General features: G+C 36.3%; 1 long non-coding RNA gene across 1 annotated transcript in view; it reads left to right on the forward strand.

Moving 5' to 3' along the window:
- Positions 1–12,437, forward strand: part of LOC138857332 (uncharacterized) — a 247,497-nt gene extending 235,060 nt beyond the window's left edge. The window contains exon 2 of the long non-coding RNA XR_011396417.1: positions 11,916–12,437. This is a non-coding gene — a long non-coding RNA (uncharacterized lncRNA). The remainder of the gene's footprint in view (positions 1–11,915) is intronic.
- The last annotated feature ends 6,642 nt before the right edge of the window (positions 12,438–19,079 follow it).

The raw sequence follows: 19,079 nt of genomic DNA on the forward strand, positions 1-19,079 counted from the left end.
ACATACATCTTCAGTGAAAGAATTTGTATTTACGCGTCAAATAACTCTATAGAAAGCCTTCGGTTTTGAACAGCATTCGTGACTTACGTCTTTTAAATATGACATATTTTAATGCAAGTCTTAATACTAAAATCAATTGGTAAACGATTTTTATTCAATGAAAAAGTTTGTATTGAAATTTTTGACAGATAAATTACAAAACAAGCACTTATTTGTATTAGTTTCATTATGAAAATCAGCTTATCGCCACATTTAGGTTTTAACTCTGAAGTTTACATTCACACATTTTTCACAGTGTACGAAAAAATTTCGATTTCCAAACACATTACTCCGCCGTTTACCGTTTGCCGTTTGCCAGTCGCTTAGAGCGATTTGAATGCATTAAAATGCACTTGCAGCTTCAACTTCAAAGCCTGTCAAACTTCTAAATAATGCTTTGAGAGTAAAAGACTGACAATTTTTTTTATTGCAGCAGATTATTGAACCAAAATACTAATGCAATATCAAGCAAGTCTTCGTGTATGTCTTCAATACGTGCTCATTAGGGTGCTTTTTGTTTAACGATTTTTTTTCGGTACCATCGTGGAATTTTGTTGAAAATACCCAAAAACCGTTGAAAATATACAAAAACTCCGATTTTTTATTTTTAAATCTCTATAGCTTAGCGGCATTGCATGGCAGCACTTTGAGCAAAGTCGGGTTTTTTCCAGAATTGAATGCTCTACAAAAGTGCCCATTGCGGCCAAATTGTAACTCTTACAAATTTACCAAATTTTTAGAAAAATTTTAAACCTTCACAAACTTAAAACTGAATTATCTCCAACAGTATAAAGACATTTTTGTAGAAAATTCAATTTCCTACAAGTTTTAACAATTTTGCTATAACTCTTGTCATTTACGAAATAAATGCAAAATACCGCAAATTTTATGAAAAAATTAGGTTTAGTGCCCGTACTACCTCGCCCGTAAGAGTTACAACTTAGCCGCAATGGGTACTTTTGTTTTGTTTCGGAACGACGGAACCGAAAACACAAATATTTGAAAAAAGCACCCTAGTGTTCATTTATATTTACAATACATAAACTAAATTTGCATTAAACATACAGATATCTGTGCGAAAACCATAATGATCGGACAATCTTCGGTTGTAATGGTTTTATGTCGGATAAATATGTTTTTTTTTCTTCTGAAAACAATGTTTCAATTGTATAAAAGCAATAAACATAGATTTTAGTAATTTCGTGAGTTATACAGTACCTCCGGGAGCAAAACTGGGCCCAAGGGTAAAAACTTCTATACTTTATTAACTACCTTCCCACTTACTTTAATGTTTGTGAAGAATAAGTCAAATACGACATAGTGTTTTATGACTTCTTCACATCTGCAGTAAATTTGCTTTCTTCTTGGTCTTGAGCGGAACAAGTTTGTTTGATTTTGAAAAACTATAATGTACAATTCAGTTCATACATACTGGAAATCCATACAATTTGAAACAGAAAAGTTTAAAGTTCAAAATATTCTCAAATCGATTCAAGTAAGACGAGTTTCAAAATTTGCATCATAAACGTGTCTGAGGTGAATAACTTCATTGGGCTACTTATCAGATAAATCAACGCAATACTATTTGCAAAGTTTTTTGCAGCTGTATTGAGTTCATCTTCTATCATATCATGGAACTGATATTCGGGAGATTTTTCGCAGATGGCTTGATGGCATCGATGCGGCAGACCAGCTTGTATTAGAAAGACAGTGAAGTAAATTGGATTGGATTGGATTTTAGAATTTCCCAACGTTGTGTGCTGCTACTAAAAATGTTGAAACATTTTTGAACAATACCAAAAAAGTTATTGCTCAAGGACAACATTCGGCCGAGTCGACTCCAAGCACTCTCCGCGTGTGGGCACCACAGGGCGAAAGAACTGCATACTTATTTTTACGTTGAATGTGATTTTGCACTTCTTCATATTTACCGGCAGCTTTGCCAGTTTTTTCGTGACAATATAAAAAAGCGAAAAAAAGTTCCCTTAAAAGCACTCTAATTTTTTACTATTCACTTAATTTTTTGGAAAATACAGGCCTCTTCGAGAACTCGGGTCTTGGGGGAATCACCCCCGACCCACGCCCCTATCCGGGCTAGTATTATATCCTATTATATCAATCCATATATTCATATTTGCATTGATCTTCATAAATCCATCTCACTAATTTCCAAGCTTAAGCGTTTGTATCGTTGTGAGAGCCGCACAAGTGATTTTGGAATAATTCTCCAACATGACTTAACCAGTAGGCAAAATCAGAGCGATTCGAATTCGAATAAATATCTAAAATAACGGAATAAAAACTCATATGTATATATTAAAATACATACTACATATAATATATATATATATATATTAGTTATATTCATTCAGCTCAATGACAATGAATACAATATCATAACGAAGTTATATAAATAAAGTAAAGTAAATATTATTTTGCATGGAACAACTGTAAAACTAGTCTTAGTTCCACAACTCGTATGCGGTTATTCAGAGTCCTTGAACTGCGGAGCATATATAATTTGCTAGACGGATGCGCCTATGAAAGTGTCTGCTCAAATAATATGTAAATAACTTTCGGTTGCCCCCGAACAGTGGCCTTCCATACTTAATTTCTAAGGCTCGCATCACCAAACATTTGATAAATAAATTAGTAATCACAATTTTTTACCCTTCCCAATGTGTGAATCCTATCATTGGCGGCATTGTACCGAATTTTCATTTTCACATCAAATTTAGAACAATACACTCGAGTCTTCAACTAAACACAGTATTCAGCACTAGATGCGGTCCCCACGCCACCATTATCCTCCACCACAACCTAAATACTCTCGATTTCGCCATTCACCACTAGCGTCATCCAAAAGAAGACATACCGACATATATTTTTGCCACAAACATACTCAATCATATACACACACACATGAGTACGCACGTTTTTGCCCTCTCCCCACCTGTTTCTGCAAGCCAAGCGGTCGCATTAGAAGCGGTAGCGAGTGTATACGCGGCTTTGTACACCACTTTATCGATCCATGACATAAGCAGGGCCCTGCAAGATGCGAGAGTGTGAAAGCACAAATTACTGCGCACTGAACTTATTCTAATTCGACACACATACATAGACATAAATACATAAGCTGCGACAAAGATGACCGGATCAGATGGGAAGCGGAGAATATATTTCTAAAATGTAATGAGTAAAAATTTCACTACTCACTGGCAAAACTGATATGATAAGGTTGTCGGCGAGGAATGACTAAACGTCAAAAACAACAACCACTCAGGGATCAGCAAACATCGCGACCGCGGCGGTCAGAGCGACGCATGGTGCGTACAGAGCGCTGCCGCGCTGGCTTGACCCAACTCAACGGTTATAAACGCACGTCGCCGAACCCCAAATAAGGTCCAGTCAATACGCCTGAAATGTGTGCGTATGTCTGTGTCTTTATTTATGCCTATATTTGTACACATGCGAGTAGTTGCGCGAACATAAAGAGCTGTGTTAAGGACAGCAGGCAGCGCTGAGGGACGTGTACAGCAGACAATGGTTTCGTACAAGCCCTAATGAATGGGGTAAACTTGCGACTGCTGACCGCATGTAAGCCCTTCCCCGAGAAAGGACATCTGCATGCATATCTGCGTGCATGTATGTGCGTTTTTGATGTTGCCTGGAAGCTCCACTTTCTAATTAGGTCTGCTTAGATAGCGCGAACGCTGCGCTAAACCAGCGCCTGACGTGGCACAAACTCGCAAAATAACAGAGGAAATGTGAATACATAAAACACAAATAAATTATGGAGGAAATAAAAAAATGGAAAAGGCGCAGATGTGTGTTAGTGTACTTTGATACATATATGTGTAAAACCGCCAACTCGCGATATATATATATGTATAAATATATAGGTATTTAAGAAAATAACACCAACTATTTATTAGAATATTTCTTAGTTCACCTTTTTGGTTTGGACGCTTTGTAATATTTACCTCACTTACTTTACGCGTGTATGCATCCCTTCATATATTTATATATGTGTTTATAATTCACATAATTTCACAGGGTCTAAAACCCGTTGCAAGCACGATTTTTTGCTGCAGAACATTTGCTTGTTGTTAGCTATTTAATAGTGTCCTAAGAAGCCTTTCCATTGCATTTGCTTATTTCGGTGGGAAAAGGCAACGACGCAGGCATAAATGTTCGCTTCAGATGCAACCACATCAAAATGATGACATAGCTAATTGCTCTGCACTGTGCAACTTACTCATATTCAAATATTTGCATACATATATTATATACATATGAATGTAGGGGGTAGGAGCGAGTTGTCTGGCTTGTCATACCAACTAAGCAATGAAATCACTTTTTAGCATTCTAGTGTGTTCCGCCGCACCTCTCCACATTTATGTATCTTCGCTTCATCGAAACCTTCAACCACCACTTTACTTGCAATGCATTGCTGACAATTGCAACCCTTCATTGATCTCATCTTACCTGTTTTGCTCCCGTGCCCGTCACCTCGAGTTATCTTCTTTTCTTGAACTGTGAAAAGTGGATACAAAACTTGTTTGCATACTTTTAGGCAGACATGAATTGTCTAAACTTTAAATTGTAAATAGAGATTTTTGTAGCGGGATCATACGTACATATCATATCCGTATGGGATATTTACTTACGTAGATCGGTACTCTCTCAAACTTAGTGCAGAAATTTGAAGGGGATTAAAGCCTCTTCATTTTCGTTTCGAATGGCTTCCTATTTAGTTCCTCAGTATTTTTTAAAACTCATTAGTTTTAATTAGTTAGGAAAACTGTAAATTGCCATATTTATAATTTTTGAACTTTAAAAAAACATATTTCCGTCGCGTACTGAGTCGAAGCTTGACTTCAGATGTCCCAACAAGACTTTGTTAATTTCATCAGTATTTTTTCCCACTGATTTCTCTATTCAGGGGTAAGTTAAGATCAGAAAATAAGAAACTCTCTCTCTTTCGCTCCCCGATATAGTATTTTGCGTTAGCAAAAAACCGCAATAAGGAAAATTATAGCAACTGACACAAAATCTGTGATAACAATAACTTAGTGTTGCAAATAAGGCTCCCAAAACAAACAATTATACATATAGTGTAGCAGCGCTCTCACGATTCTGAAAACTTATGATTAATAATTTTGACAAAGCCATAGAAACTCGGCTCTAACGTTGAACTAGCAACGCAAGGTAGTTAGACACTCTGTCTTACTGAAAGTGTATACTGAAATAGACTACTGGGTTTCTGCACACTCATACATATGCCTGACTTTTAAGAGTACATACCTGCGTCGTCTAATTTAGAGTTAAATGAGGAGTGGTAAGAAGTTCATTTGGGTGCTATTGCTAAAAATTGTTCCAAATAAAAAAAAAAAACGCAGAAATTTGGCAAAATGTTTTGGAAAGTGCCCAAAAATGTCAAACACACACATACATACATATGAGTGTATGTATGTGAAAACACTAGTACGCAACGCTAATACAGAGAAATAATTTGGGCTTAAAGTTTAACTGTTTTTTTCCTGTTATTGTTGCTGCGAGTGTTTGTGGGTACAAAATACACAAAAGTTGCACAAACAAATCGGAAACTCACACCCGCATAAGCCGATGGAAAAAGTCGCCTTTGTGTTGGTCTTTTAGGACCACATTTACCTAATGACTATGAAATTTCTATATCTCGCTACGTTGCCACACATACGCGATTCCTTTAATTCCAAAATTAATTTCTATGAGTCTGTTTTAACCAGCTCCAGCAGACGGAAACTACCACCAATTGAGCATGGTAAGTTTGTGTGAATGTAAAGTAATGTAAATATGCTCATGACAGTGTTGTATTTTGCTCTTTGCTGTTGCACACTCTGCATGAAAGTCTTCAAATTGGTGCACATCCTGCCGGGCTCTACCGAATGGTAAACAAAGACCTCTATTTTTTACGCTTTTTCAGTTTTTCTTTGTGGCCCTACTATTTCTTTATTTTCGATGTGACACATGCATAAGTGCCTCATCAGTGGTATATTGTGACGGCTGTTCCTTAAAACAAAGCCTGCTTTCATGCTTTCTTGCTTGCATTCTTCGCTCCTCTGTTTGCCGCATCCTTCTGCTTTACAAATCCACTCTTACTTGTGAGCAGACTTTTGTCAAAAGATGACAGCCATTAGATATTTGCTCCCATATCACTTCACCTCCTTCCACATCTCTGCACTCTTTCTAATTTTACTCCACCAATTGGCAGTTGACTTCATTTCGGCCAGTGTCTGTTAGAGACTTGCACTTTCTTGCAGCCGGCTTTTGTGTTTTCAAGTAGTCAATAGCCGCCAGGCAGCTGGATGGACACGAAAGATGCTAACCGCTGGTTCGCCTTGTCAAGTCGGGGCTAAATACTTAGTTCAGATGATAGATATATTTTTTTTACTCGCTTATACTATCCAAAGGAGTTAACACTTAGAAACGATGACTACTGAGTCTTAGTAGGTTGGACCTAAGAAATGTAGAACGACTTTGCTCGAAACAAAGTTTATTTTCATCTTGAAAGTTATTTTAATAAGGAAAACTGTCTCATCGAGGAAAAGTCTCTTGGTATCGTTCAAAAGCTACTTCATCCTCAGAGACCGATATCACTGAGTAACTTTTCTTCGAAAATTACCAATAAGTGAAGCTCAAAGGTAAAAACATTAAGTCCATTTAAATATTTGGTAAGACACTATCGTGCTCTTACAATATTGTAAATAGATTTTGATCGGCCAGTTTGAAGTACAACTATATGCCATAGTCAGCGTCTCCGACAAATGAACAGCTTTTTGTAGAAAATATAACGTGTGAAAAATTGTATATCGATATCTCAAAAGTTAAGGGACTAATTCTCGTGTATATAGACAGACGAAATCGACGTAAATGGACTCAGTACGGCATGCTGATCATTTATAGGGTATCCAACGTTTCCTTCTGAGTGTTATAAACTTCTTGGTATAAAAAAGGGGTTTGACTATCTTTATTTTATTTTTAAAATACACTTTATGCGAACCACCATTAATTTACTACAGGATAGGATAGCTGTCATATCAAAAATACACGTTTTATTAAAATAATATAGACAAATTTCCATGAAAGAGTACTGTGGCCCTATTTCTCAACCAGTCAGTTTTTAAAATGGAGAATTCCAAATCGTCATTAAATGAGTAACAAAACCATCTAAAATAAATACGTACGTGCATATGTAATTAGAAGCATGTACTTCGTAGTTGTAGTATAGACAGCTTTCATATCTTAAGAAATTTTAGGCTCGAGTTGCTTTGTTGCTGAAAACAAATTCACCTCCTGCGTCAGGTTTAATTGCACACGAAAACACCCCAGCAAAGGCAAAAACACTTAACACGACGGCGACATGCACTTGAGTGCACAAAAGGACCCACATGCACTTGCTACACACCCCTCTGCATACACGCCGCCCACGCCACCATCCACTCATTGTGCAGCGCCCTTTCAAAACCTCACACCTGCCCACCTGACTAGAGCTCGGCATGTGAGTGCTTATGTGCATATGTTTGTGTATTTATTCTCGAACGAGCTCGAAGGGCCACTGCAGAGCTTGCAATGCCGTGCGGCGCTGATTTCTAATGCAGCGTCGCTTTGTCTAGTTGCCGCGTCGGCAGCGCAACTAAGACAGGCAGTGGTGGCATCGTGGCATATAATTTCAAAGGCACATCTGCACACCACTTCGCGCGTGTGTTTAGCTGAGCTTAGGGGAGCGTTCTTTTGAAAGATAATCAGGCAGCAAGCAATGCAACCGGAAGGAGGTGGCTGAAAGTGAAATGCACTGCCTGCAGTGGCTACATTCAAATGCAAGCATCGTCTGAGTCGTCTGAGGTAGGGTAATGTGCCGAACGCCAGCAGCAACGGCAGCTTCGACGCATTCTTTCCACTATTTAAAGGGCACTGCCAGTCGGATGCTCATCAATGATGCTGCAGCGTCAAACTAAATGACCGACGTTAACGCTGACGCTGCCGTAAATGCAGCGCACTTGCAGGCAATAAGCGGCTTTATGAGTGGAATTCAACATGGATGAGAAAAAGTTTCAGCCAGAGGAACAATGCTTATCCTAGAAGGGTTCCTATCCAGATCGTGGCGCGAACTGTAAGATGGCAGGCGGTGGCTGCATGGAGCCCACTTGAAAGAAGGCATACCTTCTGCGCGAATGCCTTTTAATGCATCTCTACCGCCAGCTGGCAGCTATTGTGCTTGCGTGCCCTTGTTTGGGGTTGCGATCGTCTTATGTGCACTCGTCAACGCGCCGTGCGTCCTTAGCAGCATGTGCTTCAGACGTTGCAGCAGACATGTCTGCTGTGGCACGATGCGCTCATTAAACCGGTCCACCAGTGCGCGCATACATGTTTTGCAGGCGGCGAAGGGTTGATAGTGTAAGTGCATTCATGGCCAAGGTGTCGAAGAAAGAGAAAGTGGAGGCCTTAAGTGTACAGCTACACATACGCGTAAGCATCAATGCATGTCGGTAGGTAGTTTATGCATGCTTGCATGTGCTTAAGTCTGAGAAGAGCTTAGCGAGCGGAGATGGGGGTCACGGTGTCGCTATTAGCAACCCCTAAAATCTCTTACAATGCAGTGATATGTCCTACGGTGTGCTTGTTGTTGGTGACCCATGTTGGCCATTGAACGCTCACACGCGGCAGAAAGTGAAAAACTTTACAACTCGTATGAGCAAACAAGGCGAAAGCGAAAGGACCCACAAATGGGATATGTTAATGATGACTTTTGAGTGTTTTGAACATTTCTTTTTTTCATTTTTGATTTAGCTGTTCGCCCTTTACCTCTCCTCAGCGGTTGTAGGTTATTAATATTGTTGCAAGCAGTGCTTAATAGGGAAAGAAGAAGGCAAAAGTTGCAATTAAAGTAGAAACACGTCACAGCCGACTTTAAGTCCATTTTGTAACTCTAAGCAAGATATCTTCCAAAAACGCTATTGTGTCCCTTCCGCTCGTTTTTATTGGCGCAGGAGGTGAATTTGCAACGCGCATGCATCCTTAATCAGAAGGTATTGGAAATTCGATCAAATGGCGCCACTATTGAAGCTTTAACGCTGCGAGGGGAGGGCGCTTAACGACGCCACCAGAGGTTAGAATTGTAAAACCTTCGAATAAAACCGAATTGTACTTGGCGCACTAATGTCCGTTACGATTTCATGCGTCCTTTCTCGCAAGCACATGCCACACGACGAGTCCTGTTCCGCTCTCTTACATTTGAAATTGACGACTATTGTGCCCTGTGGGCGCTTAGGTACACGCGCTTCTAACCCCCCTGCTACGTCGTAGTTAGTGGGGCTGGCGGCCTGATTCGGCGGTCTCATGTGTAACTTGCCACACTACGCTCGCCATAAACAGTTTCTCATTTGTCGCCATTGTTTAGAATGAATGGGCGAAGCGCTGCTAAGGCACAGGGCATGGCGGAAAGCGTATTATAGAAGGTTGTTAAATTTTAATGCGCCTATTGATATGCGTGTGCGGCAGATCTATAAAATAAAAATTCGCGCTTATCGTTACGTGTCAAAGCCTTGATGCGTGCTGCTCGAGCCAAATTCGCAGCAAACTTGCACACGCACTCCCAAAACTTACATGCGACAATTTGGGGACTCTGCGTTGGGTATGGGGAAGCAGCGAGATTAAGCCAATTCGAAGAGCCAAACGCCCACCGTCCTTTCGCTTTCTATGACAACGGGAGCAGCTGCATATTGCCTACTCGTAAAATATTGAAATGCGCGCGAACTAAAAATTCAATGATTTCAGGCGGCGAATCGAGTTTCAATCTGGTAACTTTCGAAGTTCTCAAATATGAGATCTAATACTAAGCAGGACACTAGCCTCTTGACAAAATACTAAGTTCAGTTATTATATAAAAAAAAACGCTTTCAGGGTGAGGCAAGGGCGAGCTGAAAAAATTAACCCAGCAACCAATAATAGTGAGCAGGTTAAAGTTGCTTAGATATTCTGCCGAGCTACTGTAACCACAGATCGAGCAACTTTTTCATTTACTTATTATGAGATTTTTTTTAGAAGTGTATGTGTATCATTTAAACTTAAAAAAAAACAACAAATAAATTTATTCAAAGTTAAACACGGAATATTAAAATATATTTATCGTTCCGTAATCGGTTTCAAAAATATATATTCTATTCTGTCACAAACACTTTTCGTTTCACATTTCACGGAATATTTGCATAACACGTATGTTCCGTTAGCTTCGACCACTAAATTTTTGATTACCATGAATATGTAAGCAAAAAGCTTTTGTTTCTGATTAAGAAAAATTTTAAACGGTAAACTAGGTGGTGTTTCAGTTCTGGCCAATGATGTGTATTAATACTGAAACTAATATTAAAAACCAGAAAAAACGTTAATTTCCGTTGCACCGAAGCTATAATACCCTTCACAAATACAAAGTTTCCCATACAAGTACTTTATTCCGATTGTTCAGTTGTATGGCAGCTATATGCTATAGTGGTCCGATATCGGCCATTCCGACAAATGAGCAACTTCTTAGTGAGCAAAGGACAAGTTCAATTTCAGATCGATAACTTAAAAACTAAGGGATTAGTTTGTATATATACAGACAGACGGACAGACGGACAGACGGACATGGCTAAATCATGCTAATCATTTATGTATATATTATATTTTAAAGGATTCCGACGTTTCCTTCTGGATGTTCAAAACACAAACTTCGTGGCAAACTGAATATACCCTGTTCAGGGTATAAAAATAACAAAAGCAGCAGATATCAAGCGACGATATGAAAAAAAATTGTAATTTTCATTTAAACAAAAAAATAAATCGGACAAATATAGCATATTTTCTTCTGAAGTTATTAATGAATCAGTCATTTTTTTCGCCATTCGTTCAAAATATCTAGTTAATTGGAAATTTGAGCTTAAATCGTGGAAAGTGCGGCCGCCTGTACCAAGGTACCCTTTCGACGTCTTCTTTTGCCCACCAGCCACTAGTTTAGAATATTATTGTAATAATTTCTAAGAAAATGCAGTTTTTAGGATTTGAATACTTTCCTATTATTTGGAATATTGTCAGCATTAAAGAATACATATTCTCTTATCCGATGAACTCCATTGTTTTCGAAAGCTTACGAAAACAAACTTGGAACCAGCACTATTTTGCAAATACAAAATTTCTCGTTGTTTGTAGAGGCCAGTAAATTTAAATTGCTTTCACTGCTTCACTTCAAAGCATCTAAGCGTTCTCTAAGGAATTGCGCAAATTTTGCCGATATAATGCACTTGTAATGAAGATTCTGTTTCATTTTACTTTTTATTTGGGTTATGTACACATGTATACGAACCAGCCCCTCTTCTGATCGCAAAATAGTGCAATGAAAACCATGCAAATATTTATTTATTACAACTTCTGTAGGCCAAAGATGGCAATTGGCTTCGTGTCAACCAAGTGGTAAAAATCACTACTACTATATAAATTTCGATACGCACCTTGTCTTACCGAGTTGTATTTAATTTGCTTTCGCACAACCGGAATCTGCCACGGACAAATTTCAATAATTTGCAGGAAACTTACACTTTTGAAAGCAGTGTACGCGGAAATTTCGCGCTGAATCGAGTTCCCTATCATTGGAGTGTGCTTGTGGTCGACAGTTGGTTTAAGGAGGAAACGTATGCCACTGAGCTTCACGTACAGGTGGCGCGCTGAGCAGTTTCCGCTATACTAGAATTACAGCAGAAAATGTTAATAAATAGAGAAGGCGAAAATGTTAAAAAGAGGGAACATCGACTCATTTAAAATACACCACGCAATGATCGAAACGGAGAAAAGGTTATAAATAGCAGAGAATGTTGATGAGTAGAGAAGGAGCAAATGTTAAATGAAAACTTTTTGAGTACTAATTTGTAATTCCACAAGAGGGAACATCGAAAAGTATAACTTCGAAAAAGAAAAATACACCACACAATATGCGAAATGCTATAAATAGACACAACGAATATTCCTATATGAAAAATCGTTGCGCATACCTATTTAGATTTATGTTTTCAATTTCTATGATATGACAAATTTATAATTATGAAAAACCTTTTGAATTAAAAATCTGTATTACCGGTAAAAACCCCAGAATTCATAATAAAATAAACATTTAATAAGCTAGTTTTCTAACTTATGTATGTGCGTTGCGTAAGCAATATACTTATTAAACAAATGATAATAATAAAACGGTGGCTAAGCGGCCACGTTTCCACTTTTGTGGTGGCTTAGGTCGTATGCGCGAAGGAGTTAAGCTCATTCCGAATACGAGCATATACGTTCGAATCGTAAAATACATAAAATTAAAATTGTATTTAATTTTTTTATTTTATTAATTGGAATCTAAGCATATCATAATTCAATTACTTTAATAGCATATTTTACTTCCTGATATAATTAAAATATATCAGGAGAATATGTTCATATGTTTGGGTTTATTGCATATTCCTTTATTTATGCGTATTTACACAAATGTGATAATCACACATACATTCATGAGTACACGTACGCTGATGCTTGCTTCTTCTTGCCCCGCACAAGCAATGACTTTTGTCCACACTTTTTGCTTTTTGCGAGTTGAACGATCGCAGGCAAGGAGGGATTGGGGCGCACTGCCACATAATTATTTCAGATATATATTTTATTTATCGAATTTAGTTTAAAAACGATTATAGGTATGAATATACGTGTATTTATATATATATATATAATATATATTATATTACGAAAATAATTCATAAATGCATCAGTATTTTTCAATACAAAATAAGCAACATAATAATATACTAAGAGTCTTCAGTTAGAACGCCTCTGTGTATAGTGGCAAGCCAACGAAATAACGGCGAGTTCGCGCAGACATTGTGTTGTTGAAAGTAACCAAATGACGATTTTGTCGACAAACATACATATATACATATGAGCTCGCATACATATTGACGCCGAATTTTGCGCATCGTGGCGGAGTTGACAAAATTTGTTTCAATCAACAATTTTACGACAATGTCGATCGGCTATGTTGTCTCGTTTGTCCTTTTTGCAGGGCTTTGCTGTTGAAAATTGACTTATGCTCTTTTGAAATATTGCGATTACCGATTGGGCTGCATTTTCATAGCGTCGTATTTGGATAAAATGGGCTAAATCGACAAACTATGAAATAATGATAATAAGTAAACATATAAAAGTACTATATGGACTGTGCTTAGAATATATAGAAGTAGTTAATGATTTCATATGAATGGCAATTTAATATAAATTTTGTAATTTAATGCCATAAATAGTGCATAATATGCAAAACTATAAATATTATTTAAACTCGCTAAGAGGTCATGTTGCCAATTCTCCTTTTTGAAGTGAACATCAGACAAATTCTTCAATTTCTGATTTTTAGCAAATGTTGTGAGGAAGCAGCTTGTGGGCAACATACAAACGCGAGGGGGATGGTAGGATTTTCAGTGATACAAATTGTAAAATTGAAATTTTGCTGATTCTTCAATTTTACTGAAGACATTCAAATTCAATTTCATTCATTTTTATTTTCGCGCATTTGCGGTAGGAATTCTATATGAAAACCAAATGTGGTTTACCAGGCGCACAGAAAAAATAGCGCGGCGCAGAGTTATGAACGAACGCACTTTGCTTTGAAGCAGCGCACGTTCCTTATGAATGAATTTGTTGTCGTTGTAATATAAAATACTTAGAAAATATGCCGCGAGTTCGCTTGAATATTATTGGCCGATGATGGTGCGTCTACGTTTTTTTGTCACTTGCGCGAATGTTTGATTTTTTGCGAAAGACATATTGAGGGACATACATATGTACATATGTGTACATATATGCAAATATATTTGGACATGCGAATGAAGGAAGGCAATTTCAAGAATATTCACATATAGACATATGAACATTGAAGCAAGTAAACAACAATAGCTGTTTGAGTTTACAGATTAGACAAAATTACTCGAATATCGTTTGTGGTGCTGCTTGTATAGCACACTTCTTTATGGCAATGTAAAATATTTTGCCTAAGTTCATATCCTATCACATATTTTTATATACTCTTTTTTTATTTTTATAACTCTTTTTTATTAAATGGTATTTTAGTTCTATTTTCATATTATTTCCCTCATTACTTATATTTTCTTTTCATAAGTCAATTATTTTCCTTTTTATTATTTTAAGTTTTGTTTATGCGCATATCAAAGAACATCTGTGCATATGTATGTGTATACATTTTGCTTATAGAGTGGTGTAGTTCGTTTCGTACCCTGATAGTTGTGGTGAAATTTTATTTTCCAATTTGCGCGTTTTCGATGTTCCTTCTTAGCAATTAACATTTTAGTACTGCTAACATTTGCTCCTTCTCTACTCATCAACATTCTCTGCATTTGCTCCTTCTCTACTCATCAACATTCTCTGATTTTAGTACTGCTAACATTTGCTCCTTCTCTACTCATCAACATTCTCTGGCTGAACGCAATTCAGTAACTTATATCAGAGAATGTTGATGAGTAGAGAAGGAGCAAATGTTAAATGAAAACTTTTTGAGTACTAATTTGTAATTCCACAAGAGGGAACATCGAAAAGTATAACTTCGAAAAAGAAAAATACACCACACAATATGCGAAATGCTATAAATAGACACAACGAATATTCCTATATGAAAAATCGTTGCGCATACCTATTTAGATTTATGTTTTCAATTTCTATGATATGACAAATTTATAATTATGAAAAACCTTTTGAATTAAAAATCTGTATTACCGGTAAAAACCCCAGAATTCATAATAAAATAAACATTTAATAAGCTAGTTTTCTAACTTATGTATGTGCGTTGCGTAAGCAATATACTTATTAAACAAATGATAATAATAAAACGGTGGCTAAGCGGCCACGTTTCCACTTTTGTGGTGGCTTAGGTCGTATGCGCGAAGGAGTTAAGCTCATTCCGAATACGAGCATATACGTTCGAATCGTAAAATACATAAAATTAAAATTGTATTTAATTTTTTTATTTTATTAATTGGAATCTAAGCATATCATAATTCAATTACTTTAATAGCATATTTTACTTCCTGATATAATTAAAATATATCAGGAGAATATGTTCATATGTTTGGGTTTATTGCATATTCCTTTATTTATGCGTATTTACACAAATGTGATAATCACACATACATTCATGAGTACACGTACGCTGATGCTTGCTTCTTCTTGCCCCGCACAAGCAATGACTTTTGTCCACACTTTTTGCTTTTTGCGAGTTGAACGATCGCAGGCAAGGAGGGATTGGGGCGCACTGCCACATAATTATTTCAGATATATATTTTATTTATCGAATTTAGTTTAAAAACGATTATAGGTATGAATATACGTGTATTTATATATATATATATAATATATATTATATTACGAAAATAATTCATAAATGCATCAGTATTTTTCAATACAAAATAAGCAACATAATAATATACTAAGAGTCTTCAGTTAGAACGCCTCTGTGTATAGTGGCAAGCCAACGAAATAACGGCGAGTTCGCGCAGACATTGTGTTGTTGAAAGTAACCAAATGACGATTTTGTCGACAAACATACATATATACATATGAGCTCGCATACATATTGACGCCGAATTTTGCGCATCGTGGCGGAGTTGACAAAATTTGTTTCAATCAACAATTTTACGACAATGTCGATCGGCTATGTTGTCTCGTTTGTCCTTTTTGCAGGGCTTTGCTGTTGAAAATTGACTTATGCTCTTTTGAAATATTGCGATTACCGATTGGGCTGCATTTTCATAGCGTCGTATTTGGATAAAATGGGCTAAATCGACAAACTATGAAATAATGATAATAAGTAAACATATAAAAGTACTATATGGACTGTGCTTAGAATATATAGAAGTAGTTAATGATTTCATATGAATGGCAATTTAATATAAATTTTGTAATTTAATGCCATAAATAGTGCATAATATGCAAAACTATAAATATTATTTAAACTCGCTAAGAGGTCATGTTGCCAATTCTCCTTTTTGAAGTGAACATCAGACAAATTCTTCAATTTCTGATTTTTAGCAAATGTTGTGAGGAAGCAGCTTGTGGGCAACATACAAACGCGAGGGGGATGGTAGGATTTTCAGTGATACAAATTGTAAAATTGAAATTTTGCTGATTCTTCAATTTTACTGAAGACATTCAAATTCAATTTCATTCATTTTTATTTTCGCGCATTTGCGGTAGGAATTCTATATGAAAACCAAATGTGGTTTACCAGGCGCACAGAAAAAATAGCGCGGCGCAGAGTTATGAACGAACGCACTTTGCTTTGAAGCAGCGCACGTTCCTTATGAATGAATTTGTTGTCGTTGTAATATAAAATACTTAGAAAATATGCCGCGAGTTCGCTTGAATATTATTGGCCGATGATGGTGCGTCTACGTTTTTTTGTCACTTGCGCGAATGTTTGATTTTTTGCGAAAGACATATTGAGGGACATACATATGTACATATGTGTACATATATGCAAATATATTTGGACATGCGAATGAAGGAAGGCAATTTCAAGAATATTCACATATAGACATATGAACATTGAAGCAAGTAAACAACAATAGCTGTTTGACTTTACAGATTAGACAAAATTACTCGAATATCGTTTGTGGTGCTGCTTGTATAGCACACTTCTTTATGGCAATGTAAAATATTTTGCCTAAGTTCATATCCTATCACATATTTTTATATACTCTTTTTTTATTTTTATAACTCTTTTTTATTAAATGATATTTTAGTTCTATTTTCATATTATTTCCCTCATTACTTATATTTTCTTTTCATAAGTCAATTATTTTCCTTTTTATTATTTTAAGTTTTGTTTATGCGCATATCAAAGAACATCTGTGCATATGTATGTGTATACATTTTGCTTATAGAGTGGTGTAGTTCGTTTCGTACCCTGATAGTTGTGGTGAAATTTTATTTTCCAATTTGCGCGTTTTCGATGTTCCTTCTTAGCAATTAACATTTTAGTACTGCTAACATTTGCTCCTTCTCTACTCATCAACATTCTCTGCATTTGCTCCTTCTCTACTCATCAACATTCTCTGATTTTAGTACTGCTAACATTTGCTCCTTCTCTACTCATCAACATTCTCTGGCTGAACGCAATCAGAGAATGTAAATGAGTAGAGAAGGAGCAAATGTTAGCAGTACTAAAATGTTAATTACGATGGAGGAACATCGAAAACGCGCCAGTTGGAAAATAAAATTTCACCACAACTATCAGGGTACGAAACGAACTACACCACTCTATAAGCAAAATGTATACACATACATATGCACAGATGTTCTTTGATATGCGCATAAACAAAACTTTAAATAATAAAAACGAAAGAAATTGACTTCTGACAGGAAAATATTAATAATCAGGGAAATAATATTAAAATAGAATTCAAATATCATTTCATAAAAAAGGGTTATAAAAATAAAAAATAGTATAATATATAAAAATATGATAGGATTTGAACTTAGGCAAAACATTTCATTGCAATAAGGAAGTGTGCTATACAAGCAGCACCACAGATCATATTAGAACATATTTGTCTAATCTGTGAACTCAAACAGCTATTGTTGTTTACTTGCTTCAATGTTTATGTGTCTATATGTGAATATTCTTGAAATTGCCTTCCTTCATTCGCATGTCCATATATATTTGCATATATGTACACATATGTACATATGTATGTCCCTCAATATGTCTTTCGCAAAAAATCAAACATTCGCGCAAGTGACAAAAAAACGTAGACGCACCATCATCGGCCAATAATATTCAAGCGAACTCGCGGCATATTTTCTAAGTATTTCATATTACAACGACAACAAATTCATTCATAAGGAACGTGCGCTGCTTCAAAGCAAAGTGAGTTCGTTCATAACTCTGCGCCGCGCTATTTTTTCTGTGCGCCTGGTAAACCACATTTGGTTTTCATATAGAATTCCTACCGCAAATGCGCGAAAATAAAAATGAATGAAATTGAATTTGAATGTCTTCAGTAAAATTGAAGAATCAGCAAAATTTCAATTTTACAATTTGTATCACTGAAAATCCTACCATCCCCCTCGCGTTTGTATGTTGCCCACAAGCTGCTTCCTCACAACATTTGCTAAAAATCAGAAATTGAAGAATTTGTCTGATGTTCACTTCAAAAAGGAGAATTGGCAACATGACCTCTTAGCGAATTTAAATAATATTTATATTTTTGCATATTATGCACTATTTATGGCATTAAATTACAAAATTTATATTAAATTTCCATTCATATGAAATCATTAACTACTTCTATATATTCTAAGCACAGTCCATATAGTACTTTTATATGTTTATTTATTATCATTATTTCATAGTTTGTCGATTTAGCCCATTTATCCAAATACGACGCTATGAAAATGCAGCCCAATCGGTAATCGCAATATTTCAAAAGAGCATAAGTCAATTTTCAACAGGAAAGCCCTGCAAAAAGGACAAACGAGACAACATAGCCGATCGACATTGTCGTAAAATTGTCGATTGAAACAAATTTTGTCAACTCCGCCACGATGCGCAAAATTCGGCGTCAATATGTATGCGAGCTCATATGTATATATGTATGTTTGTCGTCATTTGGTTACTTTCAACAACACAATGTCTGCGCGAACTCGCCGTTATTTCGTTGGCTTGCCACTATACACAGAGGCGTTCTAACTGAGGACTCTTAGTATATTATTATGTTGCTTAATTTGTATTGAAAAATACTGATGCATTTATGAATTATTTTCGTACTATAATATATATTATATATATATATAAATACACATAAACGCATACCTATAATCGTTTTTAAACTAAATTCGATAAATAAAATATATATCTGAAATAATTATGTGGCAGTGCGCCCCAATCCCTCCTTGCCTGCGATCGTTCAACTCGCAAAAAGCAAAAA

Source organism: Bactrocera oleae, chromosome 5, assembly GCF_042242935.1.
Source record: "Bactrocera oleae isolate idBacOlea1 chromosome 5, idBacOlea1, whole genome shotgun sequence".
Taxonomy (NCBI): Eukaryota; Metazoa; Arthropoda; class Insecta; order Diptera; family Tephritidae; genus Bactrocera; species Bactrocera oleae.